The following is a 12,968-nucleotide window of genomic DNA, read 5'->3' on the forward strand; positions in this document are numbered from 1 at the left end:
AAGATCTTTAATATGTGTTCTTTTCAAAGACAACTACTTTTTTTAAGCTAGATATTATTGTTATTTTTTTTGAACATGATGGATAAATTCCCCAGGTTGGTTCCTTTCATGTTAAATAACCACTAAGTTAACAATTCAATGTTGACTGAAGCTTTAATGGGAAAGCTAGATGTGACATATGACATCATGACTCGATCAATGTTTAAAACTCTTAATCATGGATTAATAATTCGAACTTATTTTGAAATCACCAAGTAACTGAATCCAAGAGACATAAATCGTCAACATTAAGCATCTTATAATTCTAATTTTCAAAAATTTTACACTTTTTTACAAATTTTTTTCAAGGACTAAGAAAAAAACTGATTAGTTTACCTAATCTCTCATCCCTAACCTAAAATCTACATTGTCCTCAATGTAAAAGAAATAAACATGTAATGCAAAAGAGGCAATGAAAAGAAAAAGGGAAGTAATAGGAAGATAGTACTTGAAGAAGGAATTTTGGGGCTTTTCCAATGATCTTAATATGAAGATGGGTTAGCACAAAAGACTCAAACAGACAATTAGCAAACTATCCTAAACCAGTAAAAAGCAAACTATCCTAAAACGGCAGAAAACAAATTATCTTAAAATAGTAGAAAGCAGTAAACCTGACTACACCTTTGTCAGACTAGGAGGTCAATCCTGGTAAACAGGATTATCCAAAGGTATGGACATGTCCTCTGAATCAAAAATTTCAACAAATGGCTTTAATAGATGTCCATTTACTTTAAAATCATTGCCATTGTTTGGATTTCGAATCTCGATGGCCCTATGAGGATAGACATTAGTAACAATGAAAGGGCCAGTCCAACGAGATCAGAGTTTTTCCGAAAAGAGATGTAACCGAGAATTGTACAAAAGGACTTCTAACCTGGTATGAATGATTTTTTGAGAAAAAGCCGTAGCTAAAGGCCTTTGGCTACGGTTATAGTCCATAGCATGATTTTAGTCTTAGGTGCAGTATAACCATAGGTCCAAAACCTATGGCTATGGATTTAATCCGTAGTAATGGATTACAATAGCTACAGATATAATCCATAGCAACCATTCTTGTAACATAAAGTACGTACAACTACAAATAGTATTTATAGCTAAAAGTAGTGCTGGATCGGTAGCAATATGCTGAATTTAATAACAGTTACAGTTGTCAGATTACCAGCTACGGTCAATATCCGTAGCTATTGACTATATTTTAAAAAAATTATAATCATTCATTCAATTACCACTTGTTTAATCATTCATTCATTCAATTACCACCTGCACAATCATTCATTCATTCATTCAATAATGCATCAATTACAATCCTTCATTCAATCAATTACAATTACAATTACAATAATACTGAGAATACAAAGAAAAGGTCATCATCCTTTTCTTGGTGAGTCTGGTCCCCAACTGATGAATATCCCAAATCTGACACGTGCTACAAAGATCCTCTTCCCTTTACACCAATCTCCTTTACATTTCTCTCTATTTTGCAGGAGGCAATACCTTTCCATCTACCCGTTCTTCTTTCCTTCAAGATTTCTTGCTGCAAGTAGAGAGGATATAAAATTTCAGTATCAACATAACATACATTTTCTATTGCATTGAAACTGAAATAACCAACACAGAATGATGAACAACCAAGCATGTTTTACAAATGCTAACATGATAAAGAAAAATCTTAAAGAAGTGCACCTTAATATCCTCTGGCATATTTTCTGAAAGTGCTGGTACTCTCAAATATAACGGATGCAGTGCAAATACAGAGAGCGAGCTATCAATCCAAAAAAAATTAAATGAAAATCACTTAATCATTCCCTAATACAAACTGAGCACTGACTTCAGTTCACAGTGCATGCACCAAGTCGGTGCACCTTTATCTCCATCCCCACTCAAGAGGTAGTGAGGTGTGTAAAAATCAGATGTCCAAATGGTCAGAGATATCTTTTTTAATATAATTAAAATTACCATGGTTCTACTGGATGCAAATCCACAGACTTCACTCGTTCTGATCATTGCACAAGTTTCCTTTGATCCACATACTTCACTTGAGCTTTGGATTTGCAATTTAGCTAAGAAGCAATAGACTAAGAAGCAATCATATTTTCCAGACACATGAGCAAGGAAATTTCCGCTGTCCAATAAAGAAAACAAAATTTCTCAAAATGACCCATAGAGATGAAAAGGACAGTCTTGAAAATGTAATCGGTTACTTGCTTAATACAACAAAGTTCTGTCCTTTTCTGAATAAATATCTTACAACTCTATAATCAATGCTTGTAATGGGAGAAAAACACTAATGGCAACTCAACTCCATGTTTGTGTGATGCAAGGGAAGTTAACACGAGCCCTGTAACGGCTTGACATATTAGTTCTATGCATGTATGGTGACCGGGGATGTAGATCTTGTGGGTCACTGCATGGATGGACTGTTGGGAAAACCCCGCAGTGATGGGACAAACCTAACCATCTAGTTATTATGAGCTTCGCCGTGGAATTTGGACCATTGCTCTGTTTTCAAGTGGATACCACAGTCCGATAGCTAGATTCATGGGAGTGGTGCAAGTGCTTGCAAAGCATCCCATAGAATGCCTATTTGTTTATGGTAATGTTTGGTTGCAACACATATCATGAAATTTTATTATATTTTACCTATTTCAGTATTTATGCAATCTTATTCTCCAAAATGCCTCCTCACCAACATTAACATTGTTTGTACTTTGTACTATTTTCTATTGCTAGTAGAAAATACCCAATTAGTTAGCCTCTTCCTACTTAGGCTAATCACATGAATCATCTTCCCTGCAATGAATGAACCTGAATGCATCACCTTGCTGCATGATTATATGCATTTGGATTATTTCATTGTTTAGCCAATCTAGGAATATGAACTGACTTGGGCTCTTTAAAGATTGGTCAAATTCCAAGATTGAGGGCAACTTCGGAGCCTTCAAGTAGTGACCAATTCCAACATTGATGGGCCCACCTTCTGCCCCCTATTCCCAAAAGCTGAGATTAGCATATTTGGGTCTTGGAATTAAGCAATGTTAAGATTGATGAGCCCACCTACTGCTCAATTCCCAAGAGTATAGATTGACAACTTTGAGATCTTCACTAATTTTAAGATTAATGGGACCCACTTGCTGCACCCAATTCTCAAAAACTGGCATGGACAGCTCTTATAAAAAAGGTCATATCCCACCCGAACGGACGTGAAAGAATCCATGAAATGTTGGTATTGCAGTGTAAAAGCTAAAAATAGCTTAAAACTAGGGAATAAGAAAAAATTACCTTAGCAGTGGCGGTCATGTAATTGTTTGTTTCCCAAGATCAATCTACACAGAGATACTGGCTTATGACAGATCTATACTTGAGCCCTCCAGTGCCTTGTTAAAATAGTCAATAACCTGCTCCAAAGCATGTAATTGGACTATAAGTTTGAAGTTCAAATAAGATATCAAAGAAAGGCTCAAAAAGTGCCACTGATAAAAGAAAATTCAGAAACCAAATCATCCAAACGGTCACATTCTGACATAGAGCAGGATGATCAGATGGCAACATTCGCCAATAAACCATGGACAACTTGAAACAAATGCAGACATACACGAAGGCCATGAAATAGGCAGTAAATCCTGATAAAACAATCCTAGCTTCTAATCCATGGACACTTGTTTATGGCAATAGGACCGTTGGGCATGAAAACATTTTTAATCATCCAATAAATGTTCACTATTTTGATAGTCAGACAATCAGATAGTGTAAATTTTGGTTCATGATATATCTAAACTGAGAACCATTATTTGAACAGTTTAATTTGACTTGTATGGCTTGCATGCAATTTATGTAATTTGTAAGTGCCTGCATATCATCTATTACACTTTGTTACACCATAAAAAATGGGGTGCCCACAAGAAAATCTAAACAGATGCAGTTCAGGAACAGCTAAACAAACAACTCATCATGCTCAATGGTTGTAGAACACACAAGCAATGTCAGGAGAAACATAAAAAATAAATTTTTGTCCACTGTGAATTCATACATGCATATACATGTATGAAATTATGAAGTACAAAATATCAGTGTTCTTTTTTCCTTAACGAAATCTCCTTTTTTCAATTTTAAAAAAAAAAAAAAACCGGAATTTTCTGTCCATTTTGGTGTTTCACCATAGTGGATTTCCCAATCCTAAGTGGAATAACAAAACTTGAGTGCTTTTGGATGCTCAATCCAAATGAATTGCAATTCATTGAATGTGAACTGATCCAAGTTTCATGAAATATTATGATCAAACATTACAGAAGTCATATTGAAGTATAGAAGATTGGTAGGAAAAGATGTAGACATCGTCATGCTATAATTTGAAAATATCATCCAAACATCTCATACCATTCATAAATGAACTTGCATTAGTGACCACTCACTATGTCACATCCATTTGCCTCACACATGCCAAGTAACTTCTACTACAAAAGAAAGACCACAAATCAGATCTCTAGTTAAAACTTAAAAACAATGTTCTACTATTTATACTAAAACAAGTCATGAGCCTGTTACAATCCGGCCCGGCTGGTGATATTCTAGACTATAGCTCTGATGGGTCTCAATTTGGACAGAGAATGTCCCCAGATTGGAAGTTCCTAATCCTTCGATCAATGGCCTACGAGTAAACAGTTAAGGAAAAAAATACAGTAACAAGCCTAGGAAAAAGGACAAAGATTGTATGGTTAGGAACTTTTTCTTGGATCTGATTGGGCCCTGATAGAACAAGAGCTTGTAACAATTAAGAACAATCACTAACGGAAAATTAATTTTCAGTGCAGATAGGTAATTACCATTCTCATTCAATATGGCTTGAAAGTATAGATCCACAAAGTTCAAACATCTTGACCCTTCTATGAGTTCTTTGGGAAGTATTATCATTTAAAATAAATTTTCAAGCTGTGCTACCTGACATATTAGCATGATGATCCGAGAAATGTAGGTCCTTTCCCATCATGGGCCTGCATTAGCCATTCATGGAATGTGCATCAACAACTGAAGGAACTCGAAACATTTTACATAAAAAATAATAATCAGTAATGGTTAACCAATGATTGCTTTGCATTCAAACTCAAGAACCTATGACATTGATAAGATTGAAGTTTAACATAGAACAGAGTCAATAGGATGATGAAACAGCCAGATATTTCATAAATAAGAACATATTGAATAGTATCCAAGTTTGCTCTGATTGATAATTGAATTTAAATTTGAATAGTATGTAGAATGATAATTGAATTTGAATCATAGGAATTAAAGCTTAACAGAGAGGAATTGGAAAAAAAAAAGAAGAAAAAGACCGAAACTGCAGATTCAGATGATTTTGAGTCTGAATTAAAATACATGATATGCAATGCCAACCTCATTCAAATTAGAATAATGATACCTGATTCAAGATTATTATTTTTTTTTTTTTTTTTTTTTTTACATTTTTCTTTGTTTCCTTTAGTTCAATTCAACTGAGCGTGCCTTGCATCTAAACACGCCTTACGTTTAATATAACAACGTCTAGAAATCTTGACATGGTTTGCAAAGTAGATATGATTTTTAGCTAAACCACCTGCAACCAGCAAACCAAGCAAATGTATTTCTTTTTATAATGCAACAAAAAGGAGAGGGAGTTACCATTATTGATCGAACTTCTTATACAACAAACCCAGAACCTGCCAAGAAAAAACCACAACCAGTTAAACTAGCAATTAAGTAAGCAACTAAAAGAATTCTTTAGTATGAGTAGGGACACTGCATTGCATTTGAGAAGTTTGAAGGCACTTACCACCTCACCAGTTAGCTTGTATATAGCTTGGCATACAGTTCCAAGGTACCATCCTCAACTTCCTCAATTACCTTGTACCTGTGACTCCAAATCATCTTAAATTAAATGGATAGGATGGTAACCTACATTACATTGTAAAAAATCTCATCATTACTTCAGATTCACAACTTGCGCCAACACAAATTCATACCTTTTTGATGAATGGGCTTCAAAGCCTTATTCACTAATGACTCTTCAAACAAAGCTTCAACACTGCTGTGCAGTTGCAGGCCATATGACGAATGTACCATACACCAAACTTCTTGAAAGAAATAGAAATACCAAAAAGTGAAGTTAGTGTTATTTCAAGCATTGATGCTACAATAACAATCAAGATCAGACTCAAAGAAAAAGAAAAAAGCACATAGAAAATGGAACAAGCTAGTAGTTAATATCATTAAACCCACCAACACATGAAGCACAATCCCCAGCACCAGGAGAACCAAGTGGACTGTCAAAATGGCCATTAACTAAAACTGATGGATCGGTATCCTTTAACTCTGTTGATGAGATCCAACTCACGAACACCAGCAATGGTAGTTCCTGCAGGTGATGCAACATCATCTTTGAGTTGTCCTGGGTGCTTTCCTAAATTGATAGCCATAGCAGCTGCTCCTAGAACTGTTTGGGAAGCTAGCTTCAATGCAAGATCTCGTGGAAGACCAGCAGCAACTCCTCCATCAGCCATAGCCTCCATTGCTATAGAAATATGTATGCTGGTCCACTGCCAGTCAAGCCTGTGACTACGTCAAAGAATTTTTCGTCTGCTCTCCATATCTTGCCAGTTGCTCCAAAAATACACTCTATAAGTTTTTCAACTTCTTTTGTTGCCATTTCTCCCGAGCTTATAACTGTTGCTACCTCACCAATAGTTGGAGTATTTGGCATTACCTTGATTATTCAACCATGGCCAGCCCATTCCTGCAAATCTTTTAATTTTGTTCCTGCAGCAATGGACATGAGAAGTTTCTTCCTTGAAAGCAGTGGCTTCAACTCCAAAACCACCTCCTTTACATCTTGAGGTTTTACAGAGAGAATGATCATTTTTTTCTTATTCAGTCCACTTCCATTGATACCACACAATGTCAAGACAGTCTCCTTTACCTTTAACCCAACAAAAACATGCGCAGTCCAAAGAACAAGTAAGAAAAGTAGGACCATGGAGGGCAGTTTCTAGGCAAACAACTATGCACAAAGCACCCACAAACATGAAAGGTAATGCTCAAGTAGTTGGCTACACAAAATAGAAAAGGAACCCACTATACATGATTGCTAACATGACTCACATTGTAACAAGATCAACACCTTAATAAAACTGTGAGGATCTAGAGGATTCTCATGGAAACATAATAAAAACCATGGAAAAAGCTTACCATGAGGATTCAGAAAAAGTGATCTATGAGATCATACCCTTTAAGCAACCCACTTTGTTGTAACAGTGAGATATAAGGGGTATAAGCTACATCAATATAATTAGTTTCACAACGCATAACATCAACTTGAAAGGAAATCATTAGTACAAAATAGTTATTTTCCAAGAAGTTATGGACATTGAAATTTCGGCAGTCTAAAATGGTTGTATATTCTCCATTGTACAACTTAACACAGTCCACCATGTATAGCTTTCAATTTTCGTACTGAAAACAAACCCCCCCCCAAAAAAAAAAAAAAAAAAAAAAAAAAACTGTACAAGTATGAAGCATGCTAACCTGTGTGTGATTTGGAGATGATTAGATTGTCATATCACTTCCTAGTTCATCAATGACCATATCTACTCTAGTCATAAAATCTGTTAAGACTTGAACAGAAGCAACATCATAAAAAGGAGTAAGAACGGAATTCTGACCAATATGAATATTGGGCCGTTCGTCTAATCCATGTTTAACTCCTGATCCATAGCAATTGGACCAACTGAATGAAGAGTCTAGATCTCACTGAAGACTAATTACAATATGGGAGGACAGTGACTTCTATACTACTTACTGGGTGTTGATTAATGAAGCCCATATATATTATGGGGAAGAGCTCATTTTTTTGTCCTTTTTTTTTTCTTTTCTTTTTCTTTTTTCCTTTATTGAAGCAAATAGTGATAAAGAGCTTTACTAAGCCCACAGACGAGCATAGTCAACTCATGTTCACACTAGAACTTGTGACAGCAGGGCACATATGTATGATCCAATCCATCCAACAGAAGGATCCCACCATCTTGATGCCCTGTACAAAGAATCAGGTCGATCTAGGCACAACCTTCAGATTAGAAGCAGAGAACTAGTAATGGAAGAAATTCACATACCATGAAAAAGAGAATCCAATATGCATCTCTGCAACCAAAAAAGTTCAAAATTTTAAAACTACATAAATAGAGAGAATGTCATACTAAAGAAACTAGTAAATATAGTTTGCATATCTTACCATTGTTCTCATGTTCAGTTAAACGACCAGTCAATAGTTCAATGAAGCTAGGAGGCAAAGCTGAGAAAACAGTTCCGAAGTTGTTGTCAAGTAATGGCTGCTGAGAACACTCAAGCTGCTCACTGTCAACTCTTGAAATAGGCATCTTGGTATGATAACTAACATCATGTTTTACAAAGCTCGACTCCTAATCAGTTCTGCAAGACTAAAGAATTTGTATGACTAATGCTCCTTCTTTTTACGTTTTACAGAAAATCAAATTAATCAGCCAAATGGAGTATAAAGAAAACAAAGATGCATCAAATCCTTTGAAAGATTCTATATTACCACATTAAAGGATCAAAAAGTATTTACACTTAAAAAAGTAAGAAAGAAAGAAAAAGAAAAAAAAAGGGGGAAAAAGAAACTCAATTACTTTACAGAAAGTAAAAAGTAAATCAACAAATGTTATCCAATGAACATTTACGTGAAAAATAACATTAACTAGTAAAAAGGCCAACTCAATGGCTACAAATAACACCTTTGGGTCATTGAGCTCTGGCAACCCAGTGATTTTGGTTTCCATTAGAATTATGAAATTGCTTCTTAATGTAAAATACCATTAGCCTTGGAGAAAATCTTTGGTGTGACTGTATTAAGAAGCCAGATTCTTCTAACTATACTCTCCTCCATATTCGTGAACCACATACATGTATTTATCAACAGAAAAACTAATTTCTCCAGACACATGAGTTGCATTAAGAAGTCGAATGATTTGATCTATGAGGTTTTGCATCTGCCAGTACTTTGGCAAGCTTGCATCTCATCACCATACATTCAAAACATGAAATAATTTGTAGGATATAACCACCTTATTAAGTCAATTGAAATATTCAGCAAACAAAACCAATTCAGGGCCAACAAAACAAGGCCAATGATATTTACTCCAAAAATTCTGCCATTTCTTACACATCCACTCTCCTCTAGATTCACTACATATATTCTTAAGTAAAAGGGCATTAAGGTAGGATAATGATCAAGGGACTACTAGTCTGTATCATTACCAATACTTTATCTTTTTATTTTTATTTTTATTCATAAATGTGTAAACAACTCCCATAGGGCTACAAAAAACAACTCATTACCTTAAATCTCCAAATACAATTGAATCCCCATCAATGAATGGTAGTGCCATGGATAACACCCCCTAGACTCTAGCTGTTGAACAATCCATCCAAAGAACATAGAGGAAATCAATTAAATTACAGAGCCACCCTATAAAGCCTTTCTCCAACGATTCTAGAATTCCTCTTAAAAAACCCTCACATTATACCATGGCCAAATAATTGAGTCTTGGGATGGGAAAGGATGCCATGTCCATCTAACAATGACATGGAAAATGGACACATTTAAGACCCCAAAATAGCTTACAACCCATGAAGGCAGCCCCACTCTCATTTAAGACACTCCCCATGGATTTGGATTTGACAAAAAATTCCCCACCACAAACTATGGAGTTTGTTTCTCCAAAGAAGGTATCATTTGGCAAATCAACCAAACCCCTTCTAAACTCTAACTTTTGATCATTGAGGAAATCAATTAAATTACAGAGCCAATCTATAAAGTCTTTCCCTCAAGGATTCTAGAATTTCTCTCCACAGCCCCCACATTATACCATAAGGAAGAATTTGCCAAATAATTGAGACTTCGGATTGGAAAGGACTACGTGTCCATACAACAAAATGACATGGAAAAAGAACCAATTTAAGATCCACAAACCTTTTACATGGACAACCCCAACCCCATTTAAGAATCTCTCCATGGATTTAGCAAATTCCCAACTCCACAAATCCATGGATTCAAAGCCAAAAATTTTCCTCCAGGAAAAAAGAAGAAGCTCATTGCACTAATTCTCCATATGCAATTGAATCCCAAGCACTGAATGCCAACACCATGGATAACCCCCTTAACTCCATCTTTTGAACAACCCACCAAAAGATCATAGATTTTTTTAAGGTAAATGCACTTTTATTGAAGAAGTGCCAAAAGGCGGAACATTACCACAAAAGCCCAACCATCTCAAAACCAAACACTATAGTTGGATGAACGGCATTAATGTAAGCCTTGAAGGGGATCCAGGGAAGCCGCACCCCTTTTTCTAACCCTGAAGAGGATTTTACTTTTTAATGGTGGGCATTCAGTTACCACTCTTTCCTGTCGTGTGGTCCACACATGATTTGGATCAGATTTCCATTTTGGGTTCATACCCCATATTCATATGAAAAATAAAATAAAAATTAAAAAAAAAAATGGATGCACGTTGTAGATATAACATGAACATAATGGGGAAAGTGAGTATGTGATTGTAAATAGAAATCAGCAAGGAAACACCTCAGTAGGCATTACCCTCAACTTTACATTCCTGCTTCAAGTATTGTACACAAGTCCATGGAAGATAACTAATCAAAATCAATTTATGGAGAATTACTACTGAGTTAATAAAAATGTTCTTCTCAATATTACCTATAATCGGGTTCCTTATACACATAAGGATCATTACTCTGCCTCATCAACATCCATGCCATTCAAATCCTTGAGTAGATTGTTATTTTGGCATATTAAAACATCTATATCATTCATAAGAGAAAAAAAAAATCCTAAAATAAAATAAAAATAAAATATATAAAAAAAACCCAATCCAATTCTAAAAAAAGAAGAAGAAGAAGAAGAAGAAGAAAGACAGCAATATGAATATTCAAAAGAGAAAAGAAGAAGAAGAAGAAGAAAATCATTCTTACATACCTAAAATGGATGTGGATTATGGTGTCAGAGAGGGAAGTCTTCATGAGATCAAGAGAGAGGGGATGGTTAGGGAGAGAAGAGGGTTTTGTGAGAGGGGAGATTGAGAGAGAGAAAAGGGGCAGAGGAGAGAGAGAGAGAGAGAGAGAGAGAGAGAGAGAGAGAGAGAGAGAGAGAGAGAGATGCGAAATGGGTTTGGAGTGGAGGGAAATGGAAGGTTTAGAGAGAGAGAGAGATGCGAAATGGGTTTGGAGTGGAGGGAAATGGAAGGTTTCGTGAGAAGGACGCGGAATGGGTTTGGAGTGGAGGGAGATGAAAGATTTCTTGCAAGGGGGGAAAAGAAAAAGGGCAGCGCGGTAAGAGTTTCCGCATTTTTACCTGCTGCGGCTTGGCTACGGTTTTAATCCGTGGCTAAAAACCATGGACCATAGCTGACTATCGCATCCAGTTTTGACGGTCATGGACGAACGACCCTCTCAAGGGCGGCTTTTTAGGATCCATCATGATACATTTCGTATATCCACTCTGTCCATTCATTTTTAAATTTTTTTATAGGGATTGACCCCAAAATATAGGAAATTTGAAGGTCAACTTAAACCACACCATTGATTAATGTAAAGTCTTTAATCTCCACTGTTTCCTACAGTGTGGTCCACTTGAGCCTTTGAACTACTTTTTTTGGGCTCTTGCCCAAAAATGTTCTTTCAAAATGAATAGATGTATTAGATGGAGTATACATATTTTAATGTGTATCGTAGAGTCCCTTATGGGGCCGTCTCAGGTGGTAGGTACGAGTGGTGGTGATAGCTTTTAGCTACGGTTGATTATTTTTAGCTACGGATTTAAGCCGTAGTAAGATAGCTACGGTCTATATCCGTAGCCAAAAACTATAATAGTCCATTGCCTTTGGTCATTTTTTTGGTAGTGAACTGGTATGAATGATTTTTTGAGAATGTGTTGGTTATGAAACACCTTCATCCTGTCCTTGTAAATTTTTGAGTTCTTATACGCATCATTCCGGATTTTTTCAAGTTCATTCAACTGAAGTTTGCGCAGCGAACCAGCGTTGTCCAAATTAAAATTAAAATTTTTAATAGCCCAGTAGGCCCTATGTCCCAACTCCACAGGTAAGTGGCAAGCCTTCTCATAGACAAGTCTAAAGGGAGACATTCCAATCGGGGTTTTAAATGCATTACAATAAGCTCATAAAGCCTCTGTCAATCGGATTGATCAATCCTTGCGGTCAGGGTTAACCATTTTTTCTAAAATATGTTTAATCTCCCTATTGAAAATCTCAGCTTGCCCACTTGTTTGTGGGTGGTATGGAGTACTCACCTTGTGAGAGATGCCGTATTTCTTCATTAAGTTCGCAAATGCCCTATTACAAAAATGTAAGCCCCTATCACTAATGATGGCTCGAGGTGTTTCGAACCGGGAAAGGATATTTTCTGTTAAGAATTTAGTGACCGTTTGATGGTAATTGTTTCGGCATGGAATTGCTTTAACCCATTTAGTGACATAGTCTACCACTAGTAAAATATATAAATTTCTAAAGGATTGGGGGAATGGTCCCATAAAATCGATGCCCTAACAATCAAATGCTTCAATGATCAGAATGAAGTTCAAAGGCATCATATTCTGATGGGACAATGCTCCTAATTTCTGACAACGCTCACAAGATTTACAAAACTCATGAGTGTCCTTGAATATAGTGGGCTAATAAAAGCCACACTGTAGAATTTTGGCAGTGGTCTTTTTAAAAGAAAAGTGACCACGACAAGCTTGAGAGTGACAAAAGGAGATGACACTTTGGTGTTCATTTTCTGGCATACAACTCCTTAAGATTTGGTCTGGGCAATATTTAAACAAGTACGGATCATCCCAGAAGAACTTACGA

General features: G+C 36.1%; 1 long non-coding RNA gene and 1 pseudogene across 3 annotated transcripts; both read right to left on the reverse strand.

Annotated features, from left to right (window-relative positions):
- Positions 1-1,375: 1,375 nt before the first annotated feature.
- LOC131248694 (uncharacterized) lies at positions 1,376-5,212 on the reverse strand. Of its 3 annotated transcripts, XR_009172347.1 has the most exons (4): positions 4,414-5,212; positions 3,319-3,434; positions 1,723-1,801; positions 1,376-1,573 (listed from the first exon to the last, which is right to left on the reverse strand). It is a non-coding gene; the product is annotated as an uncharacterized LOC131248694 (long non-coding RNA). The 3 variants fall into 3 exon arrangements; XR_009172346.1 differs by lacking the exon at positions 1,723-1,801 and having other exon boundaries at positions 4,414-5,208; XR_009172348.1 differs by lacking the exon at positions 1,376-1,573 and having other exon boundaries at positions 1,718-1,801.
- A 633-nt stretch (positions 5,213-5,845) lies between these two features.
- On the reverse strand, positions 5,846-8,438 carry LOC131249602 (pyrroline-5-carboxylate reductase-like; annotated as a pseudogene).
- Positions 8,439-12,968: the final 4,530 nt, after the last annotated feature.

Source organism: Magnolia sinica, chromosome 6 (assembly GCF_029962835.1).
Source record: "Magnolia sinica isolate HGM2019 chromosome 6, MsV1, whole genome shotgun sequence".
NCBI classification, from domain to species: Eukaryota; Viridiplantae; Streptophyta; class Magnoliopsida; order Magnoliales; family Magnoliaceae; genus Magnolia; species Magnolia sinica.